Genomic DNA, 9,421 nt, shown 5'->3' on the forward strand with positions numbered 1-9,421 from the left:
TGAGCATCTAAGGCCTAGGTAGTTATCACGACTCCACCTTGCATCTTTGTCTTGGGGTCCCATTGTTAATGAAGTCATTCACTTTTGTAAACACAACCGCACAAGTGTTCCCAACCACATCTATAAAACTATTTAATGTGCTTTTTGAAACCAGGCATCTTACAGCCATCGTAATTGCAGTTTTACTAGACCTTTAAATGAGGAGCAGCCACTTACGAAGTTTTGATGTGGTAGCTGATCAGACAAGTAAAACACACAGCCATGATTTATGGGGCTGTATACCGCGCGTGTGCCAACGTGGGCCCGCCGTGGCCTGGGTGGGAACCGTGCTGAGTACACAGCTTTGTGCCAACTGCAGGCTATGAGCAGTAAAGAGAAAAACGCTGGAGTTTACAGGAAAATCATATTCATAAATCTCCTGCAGTGAATTACAGTATAACTCAGAGCTGTCTCTGTTTTTCTGCTACGACGAATTCAGTTCTGTTTTTCAGCGCAGAAACGGTAGGCACAAACCCCAAAGTGGGAACCCCGCCCCTCGGCACACGTGTTCCAGCCCACTCACAGTGAGCCCAGGGCAGCTTCCACAGCATGCCCGGCATCTGGGGTCTTTCACCATCCCCACCCGAGAGTCCAGCTGCTGATGGCCCCGGGCACCTCCTCGGGTGTCCAGGGCCCTGTCCTGGGGCACATTTGTCCTCTTGACGTGGGCAGCACCGCCTCCCAGGGCTCCTCCAAGGCGGACGGTCCCACAGAAGCCTGCTCGGCCTGGGGCTGCCCTCACGGGATCTGATTGCTCTGCTTTCTTCATTTTGATATCACGGGGGTGGTTTGTTTTTAAACAGTGACGGGACGCATTTTCATACTTTAGACGTCTGTGATCTAGCTCAATGACACCGAAGCATCACACTTGCTCATGTTGTATTGCCCCTTTGAGGTGGTCTTCTTCAGGAAGCCTGCCACTCTGGGCAGACCCCAACACTGCCGCTTAGCTGTCTGGCCTCCTGGGTCACCCAGGCTCTCCGGGGGGAGCTCTTCACCTGTTGGGGGGACAGCCTTGCCCACCACGGAGACTCCTGGACGTTTCCCTGATGGGCTGGGGAGCTGCCCCATGGCTCCTGAGTCCCCAGCCCCTTGGTGGCATCTGGCTGACCGCTCACGGCCTGAGACGTCCTCCCCTTGGGTGTGAGATCTCTAGGTCTGCTTATTGCAAATCCCAATACTCTGGCCTGATTCCCCTTTTTTGGAACTATCCCGGGTGGCTCTCTCTCAACCATCCAGACAATGCCTGCTGGGGGACGGAGCGCCTTGACTCAGATCATCTCCTGCCTCCACGTTACCCTGGGGCAGCGCAGCATCTTGCAGGGGAGTCTGGACAGTGACTCGTGGGGAACAGATCACCGTTCTCCCTCACGGTGGGCCACAGCCCTAATACCACCCAGGACTCTCCCTGCCGGGGCCCCAAGATGTCCCGGGACTTCCTCCCGGAAGCGCTCACGGTGCCCAGGGGCCTCCACGGATGGCCCTGAGGGACGGCTGTGTTCCCAGACTGGGCTGGAATATGCAGCAGAAAGCTGGGCGTCCTCTGAAGGTTCACAGCTGAGGGCCACAACGGCAACCTGAAGAGAAGCAGCCCCCTGGCCACTGGCCACCCTGCTTGGGGGGGCGAGAGGCCTGGTGCTGCGGTCATGGCAGGTTCGGTCACCCCCCGAGCTGGCACGGATCAGAGCTCTGACTGTGCAAAGAGAGATCAGCTAACTTTGAGGTCCACATAGCGGGTGGCTGTGGGTCCATCCAGGTGGGTTGCAGGCCCCAGCCATCCACCGCCCCTGATGCCCTGGGTCCTGGCCTCCTGCCACCAGCTTGCACTTGAGGGCACAGCCTATGCCGCCCCTGGGGGAGGGTCTTCTGTTTCCCCTTCCAGGTCCCAAGCTCAGCCCTAGCCTGACTCAGTCTCCTAGACCGCCGAAAGGCTGGGGCATCCTGGGGGACAGCTGGAAGATGGGCTGGGAACAGGAATTCCAGGAGCAAAGTGCCATCGCCCTCTAGGAGTCAGGCCAAGGGGGCTGAGAGCTGAGGGGCGCAGAGCCACGGGAGCCCCACAGGGCCTGGCCCTTGAGAGGGTGGCAAGGATGAGCCACAGAGGTGCTGAGGAGAACGTGTGGGCTGATCAGCTTTCCGCATCCACCAGCCTTGGTCGTGGTGCCCGGGTTTTGTCAAACACCAGTCATCACTGTGGAGGTGGTTTCTTAGGTGTGGGCAACGCTGCAGTCAGGAAACACTGGTAAAGCTGGTTGTGTGTGTGTGTGAGTCGTGCAGTCGTGTCCAACTCTTTGTGACCCTGTGGACTGTAGCCCACCGGGCTCCCCTCTCCGTGGGGTTTCCCAGGCGAGAATACTGGAGTGGGTTGCCGTGCTCTTCTCCAGGGGATCTCCCTGACCCGGGGATTGAGCCTGGCTCTCCTGCATTGTAGTGGAGTCTCCACTATCTGAACCCTCTACCCGATGTTAGGGTAAGTTCTCATCCGGTCAGAGGGGGCTGTCAGAGCCGAGACAGGATTCCTGAAGAAGAAAGAGTTCTCCTCCAGACTCAGGACCATCATGTCCACTTGCTCAGGTCTCTAGGTGGATTCCACTTGTTATAATCTCTAATCAGTTAGGAGGGTCTGCAGGACTGCCCCCTGGGTCTCTAGGCTGCCCCCTTGCCCTGCAGATTTCTCACTCATCAGCCTCCACCATCGTACAAACTGATCCCTGGAAATAGACCTCTCTATCTCCCTCTGTTTTTCTGGAAATTCCAAACCAAAGCAACACCCAGAGTCAGAAAAACCTCGATTTGGTTGGCAATTATTTGGAGCAAAAAGGGACCCCATCGATTTGCTTGGCATTTGCACAAGAGAGCAAGGGCACCTTTGAACTCTAAACCTTATCTTTCAAGTGTCTGTCTGTTGGACCTTCAGGGTGTGATTGCTAACCCACTAAAAACCAGTGATTACCCTAGAAATGATGCTGAGCCATTAAAGAAGGAAACTATTTTTAAAAAGCTAATTCACACACGCACGCACACACTCCTGTGCACGCTGGTGGCACACGGCTGAATTTAGATTGAAGAAATATTTTCTGATAGAAGTCAGGCTTGATAAAAGGAATGCACACTGCCATGTGTGAAAGTACGTATTAATAATTAAGCCATGCGATCATTACCTCAGGATATTATTTCTTAAATATCTCTTGCAAAGGCAATATGATTACATATGAATGATATCAATTTTCTACCAACAAAAAAAATCTGCAGAAATAGGAATTGAATTACACTGTCCAATTTGCTGTAAAGTTCACTGTATGTGAAGAAATTAATCAAAGCTACCACCACCCATTTTTATGGGAACATAAAATGATGTGAACTTCCATTTTTAATAAAGATGCATAGCACTTTTATGAAGACTGACTAATAACACTATAATGAACTGAAAAGCTACTGATATATTAAGAATGAAAATTTTGAGGAGTGTATTTACTGAGACTTTTTCATGGAAGGCCGTATTTCTCTGAAGTCTCTATTTGAATCATTATAAACCAGAGGCAGAATTTCAAGGGAGAACACAGCCCGAGCACTGTGCAACTTTATCTTCGAGACGTGAATCACTCGAGGCTGGAGAATAGGGTTTGGGCTCCGGGGACATAGGTGTGGGGGTACGGCGGGGGCACCCTTCAGAGCATCAAGCATCCACCACGAACTTCTCAGGCAGTGGTTTCCTGGAACAGAACCCCCAGAAGATCACGGACGGAACACTTTCCCTTGGCTCCTCAGTGCGGCTTCCTTGGCTCTACTTTGTCTATACACTAATCCAGGTAGGATGGCCTTGTCTCGCCTCCAAACCTAACATGTTCACTCTAAAGCAAATGCCCTCAGCCAATTTTCAGGCATGCATTTTTTTTTTAAATTGTATTATTTATTTGGCTGCTCTGGGTCTTAATTGTAGCATGTGGGATCTAGCTCCCTGACCAGGGATCGAACCTGGGCCCCCTGCACTGGGAGCTCAGAGTCTTAGCCACTGGACCACCAGGGAAGTCCCCAGGCATGCATTTTTGATTGTGGTTTGTGCCTGCCATCACATTGACCAGCTCTGGGCAGATGGATACCTCTTGCATTAGTCTCTAATTCGGAGGATCTGCAGGACTGAAAATATCCAAAAGTCAGGTCTTAGGATGCCTGCAGTTAGCCCAGGGAAGGATGCTTTATTTTAAATTTTTAAAAACTTTTATTTTGTATTCGGGTATAGCTGATTAACTATGTCATAATAGTTTCGGGTGAACTGCAACAGGACTCAGCCATATATACACGTGTGTCCATACTCCCCCAAACTCCCCTCCCATCCAGGCTGCCACGTAACACTGAGCAGAGTTCCATGTGCTCACAGTAGGCCCTTGTTGGTGACCCATTTTAAATACAGTAGTGTGTACATATCCATCCTGGGGTGCATGTCGATCCCAAACTCCCTACTTCTCCTTTCCTTTCCCCTGACAACCAGAAGTTTGTTCTCTAAGCCTGTGTGTCTGTTTTCGTTTTGTAAATTCATTGTATCATTTCTTTTTAGATCCCACATAATAAGGGATGCCATACGATATTTCTCCTTCTCTCTTTGACTTACTTCACTCAGTATGACAATCTCTAGGTCTATTATTTCATTCTTTTTCATGGCTGAGTAATATTCCACTGTTTAAGTGTACCATATCTTGCTTGCCCATTCTTCTGTCAATGAACATTTAGGTTACAGGGCAGCATGCTTTAAACCAATGACACCAGCGCTGGACCCAGAACCATCCCACCAAAGTTATGCAAATCTCCATTTTTTTAGTTATTTCTTTTTACCTCATTTTTATAAAGCAAAAATTTCATACATGTTTACTATAAAAATTTGGAAATACAGAAAAATGTAAGAGGAAAAAAATAACGAAGTTCCAAAATTCCCCTTCTGAGAGATCACATTCCTTAACATGTTAACATTCTTGTGTGTTTTCTTTCATTTGCACACATATGCTCACACATGTGCACATCTTTGCATACAGACACATGGATGTGGTTGTTGTCAAACTCTCTCATATATTTTATTGCTTTTTAAATTTAATTTTGAATGGTTAACTCATAGTTCAAAACCAGAAAATGGAAATTGGTTTTTGCCCTAACATTTTGTGGTGAGCATTTTTCCAGGCCACTAATGTAATAATGCCACTAATAAACATGTATTTTCATGGCTCCAAAATACAGTACATATGGCTGCATGTAATTTCCAGAGCCATCCCTCTATGTAGAGGTGTTCCGGTTGTTCCAGTTTTCACAGTTGTGATTTCTCAGGCACGTTTGTAATTTCTCAACCACATTTGTAATTTCTCTGTCTGAGACAGTGAACATCTCAAGCTTCTATCCTTCCTCTGGTTGGATTACATCACAGCCTTTCAAGGCCAGGGGAGGGGGAAAGGAGCCCCAGGGAGGACTCCCCTCCCACCCTGGATACACGCTGGCTCCCTGTGCCAGCTCCTGCCTCTGCTGCAGCCCTAGGGCCTTAATGGGATGGGGTTTGGTGCCCCGGGAATCCTACGTCTCTGATTCCTGTATTGTAGCTCCAAGGACGAATGCTCCTCAGAGGTTTGGAGCAGCAGGGTAGCGGCTGCTGCCCTGGGGACAGCTCGTTCCCCGCCCTTCCCAAGGCCCTTCTGTGCTCTTGGAGAGCTTGAAGGCAGTTAAAACCAGACCACGGGAGATTTGGGAGCCCCCAAGACCTACGGGGTACTCTAGCCCTCTTTAGTAGGTGAGGAAAGAGACACAGAGCCGCTGAGAAACATGCCCAAGTTTGCCCGGCTGGTTGGCAGCAGCAGCAGCAGGACCTAAGCCAGATCTTGTGGCCGTGGACCCCGTCTGCTCACATGGGCACCCTCGACCCTCGGTGCTCAGCGCAGCGCACCCGGCTTCCCAGGAAGGCGGCACCTTGCCAGCCCAGGGCTTCCCAGGGACCCCGCTCCCCCCCGCCTCCCGAGGGCCCCTCCCTCCGGACGGCCCCTCCCCTCCCCCTTCTCCTGCTCAGCTCTGCACCCTGTCCCACTGTGTCTGTCTCTGTGTGTGCCCTCGGCCCCGTCTCTGTCTCTCTGTGTCTCTGTCTCTCTCCCCATCTCTCTCTCTGTCTCTCTTCCATCTCTCTTTCTCTGTCTCTGTCTCTCTCTGACTCAGTCTCTCTCCATCTTTGTCTGTCTGTCTCTCTCCCATCTCTCTCTGTGTCTCTCTCCCATCTCTCTCCCTCTCTTTCTCTGTCTCTCTCCCTCCCTCTCTCTGTCTCTCACCCACATGTTTTTGCAAAGGCAGTTCTCGCCACCTGGAAGTCCTCTCCTCCCTCCCAGGCCCAAGTCTCATGCACAGGATGAACTCCTCCTCATCCTTCACCTTCAAATGTCTCCCCCTCCGGGAATCTTCCCTAACCTTTCCAGACAGAGGTGAGTGCCGGCTCCTTGGGCCACGTGGTGTGCCCAGCGATCTGTCTCCCCTCTGGGCGGTGGGATCATGGGGCTCATGCTCTGTCTCCAGGCTCAGCGAAGAGTCTGGTCCAAATCAAGTCCCAGGTGCATGCATGGTGAGCAGTGAGTTTCAGTGAAGACTTGCTCGGGGGAGACGGAGGCTTGTCCAGGCTGAGTCATGAGCAGCCACATGAAGTCAGCTGCTTCCACAAGTGAGGTCAAGGCGGCGCCTCCAAGTCCTTCTCGCTCCCTCCAAGGGGCGCTCTGGTTTGGAGTCAGACACCGGCTCCAGGTTAGGAGACCCTGAGCCAGTCCCTTCTCTGAATTGCCGTCTGCCTTTCTGTGAAACGGGAGTGATGTCTGCACCCTGCGGTTGCTGGAGGGAGTCTCAAATAAGGATCTTCACAATGGAGCTCGACATTCCGCTGGCTGATCTTATGGCTGTTATCATGTATCAGATCATCCCAGTGACCGACAGAGTCACGGTTCCCCGAAAGACGCCCAGGCCCCAGTGCCCTGAACCCATGACTATGCCCCTTTCGTGGCAGGAGGACCGTGATTAGGAGCTGGAGATGGAGCATGTCCTAGGAGACTTGATGTACCCACCAGGTTCCTCCCAGGGGGCAGAGACCACAGAAAGAAGGAGGCATGACAACAGACGCGGGAGCCAGAGAGAGGGCAGGAGAGGCTGGCTCTGAAGATGCAGAGGGGGCCATGGACCAGCAGGAGGCTTCTAGAAGCTTGGGGGGGAGTGGTGAGCACATGGACTCCCCTCCAGAACTTCTGGAACAAATAGCCCTGCAAACCAGTTTTGGACCTCCATCTCCGAAATGTAAGACAACAAGCTTCCCTGGTGGCTCAGACAGTAACGCGTCTGCCTGCAATGCGGGAGACCCGGGTTCGATTCCTGGGTCGGGAAGATCCCCTGGAGAAGGAAATGGCAATCCACTCCAGCACTCTTGCCTGGAAAATCCCATGGACAGAGGACAGAGGAGCCTGATAGGCTATAGTCCATGGGGTCACAAAGAGTTGGACACGACTTCACTTTCACTTTCACTTTGTGTTACTTGAAGTGTCTAAGTTTGTGACAATTCATTACAGCAGTGGTAGAAAACTCAGACAGCTCTCCTACCCAGAAAAGTTTGGTGGGCCCCCATCACCCGTGGGAATAATTCCAGTCTCTTTATTAGAACATTTGGGACAACAAGCACTTCCTAAAAGCCAGGCTGTCCCCCACTGACCACGTCTCTGTCGCTACAGGAGGCTGGTCTGATGAGCTGCAGGACAACAGGAAAGTAACTGAAATTAGGCTCCCAGACGTTCAGAAGCATGAGCCGTGCCCCAGTACCACCCGTGGAGGTCACCACCCCAGTGGGCGGTGGTCCTCCCGCCCCGAGGACACAAGGCCTCTCCCTATGTCTTGGGCCACTTCAGGCTGCCCCCCAGGGATGCCAGCCCATCCTCTGCCAGTGACCCCGACCACCCCCTGGGTGTGGGTCTCCCTCATGAGACACCACGTCCTGCTTCCTCCCGCATCAGGAGATGCCCTGGCACCCAGCAGGGCCATGCCCATGAGGTCAGAAAGATGACCTCATGTACAAGTGAGTGACCAGCAGGTGGACGAACGAGTCGCTCCAAGCCTGGGAGGCCGGGCACGAGCAGGCGGCACCAGAAGCTCTCGAATGGAGGGGCAAGGAGCAAGTGGATGGTGCCCAGGGGAGGAGGCCGCCTGAGGGCTCCTGACGCTCCTCCCCAGCAGACTCAGACACAGTTTCACTTCACATTTCTGGAGTCGCTGGAGTTTCCCACAGGCATGTGTTACTTCTGTAATCTTAATTTTCAGAATAAAATCTTCTAATAAAATGACCAAGTAGACAGTTAGCCTCACACAGCACCTTACAATGGCCTTTAAAAAAGATTAGCCTGAATTCCAGGCCCACGCCCATGTCACTTGACGTCTTCCCAAAGGGGAGAAAATGAGTTAAACGCTAGCAGCTCTGCTACAAACAGGAGAAGCCCACACGATTTAAATTAATGATTTATTCCTCTAAAGACAGCGTGGGATCTATCATGGCCCTGATAAGCTGCAGCGACTCCTCTATCTGCATATAGCCGCGCAGAACTACAATATCTGGCAGGGAATATGGAAACAAGAATCAGGTTTTCCTAGTTTTGAGCATATCTCCTGAGTCTGAGATATGTCTGGCTTGTTTTTCAAATACCGCTGTGAGGGATCCCGGCTCCCCTCCCCGGGAGGCCAGCGGATGGCCAGTGAGCGGGTTACCTGTCGGTGTGCACGGTGAAGAGGCAGATGGCCCCCTCGGAGGCGTCTGGGCGAGTGTGGTGATAATTACCATCGACCACCACAACGATTGCATTTTTCGTGGAAACACCTCCTCGCCAACAGATCATTTTGCGCGCTGCTCTTCTCTTCCTTTTGGTGGTGGAACGCGGTGTCCCCCCCAGGCTGAGGTGCCCCCAAGGGTACGGGCGCTATGGTGGGAAGATGCTGTTGCTTCTCTCGGTTGTTTTGGCTGAATCAACAGCACAGTTTTTTTTTGTTTGTTTGTTTTTGTTCTCTTTTTTATTTTTTGAAACAATTTTTTTGTTTGTTTGTTTTGCAAAGCCTTACGGGCTTCCCTGGTGGCTCAGAGGTTAAAGCGCCTGCCTCCAATGCAGGAGACCCGGGTTCGATCCCTGGTTTGGGAAGATCCCCTGGAGAAGGAAATGGCAACCCACTCCAGTATTCTTGCCTGGAGAATCCCATGGATGGAGAAGCCTAGTAGGTTACAGTCCACAGGGTCGCAAAGAGTCGGACACGACTGAGCAACTTCACCTTACCTTACCTTACCTATGTTCAGTTGGGGAAATGAATGAATTCTGCCCATTCCAATGGGGTGGAATAAACACAAATCCTC

General features: G+C 51.7%; 1 non-coding gene across 1 annotated transcript; it reads left to right on the forward strand.

The window, feature by feature from the left end:
• The first annotated feature begins 9,140 nt into the window (after positions 1-9,140).
• TRNAW-CCA lies at positions 9,141-9,212 on the forward strand. Its single transcript has one exon. It is a non-coding gene; the product is annotated as a tRNA-Trp (tRNA).
• The last annotated feature ends 209 nt before the right edge of the window (positions 9,213-9,421 follow it).

Source organism: Oryx dammah, unplaced genomic scaffold, assembly GCF_014754425.2.
Source record: "Oryx dammah isolate SB20612 unplaced genomic scaffold, SCBI_Odam_1.1 HiC_scaffold_22, whole genome shotgun sequence".
Lineage (NCBI taxonomy): Eukaryota > Metazoa > Chordata > Mammalia > Artiodactyla > Bovidae > Oryx > Oryx dammah.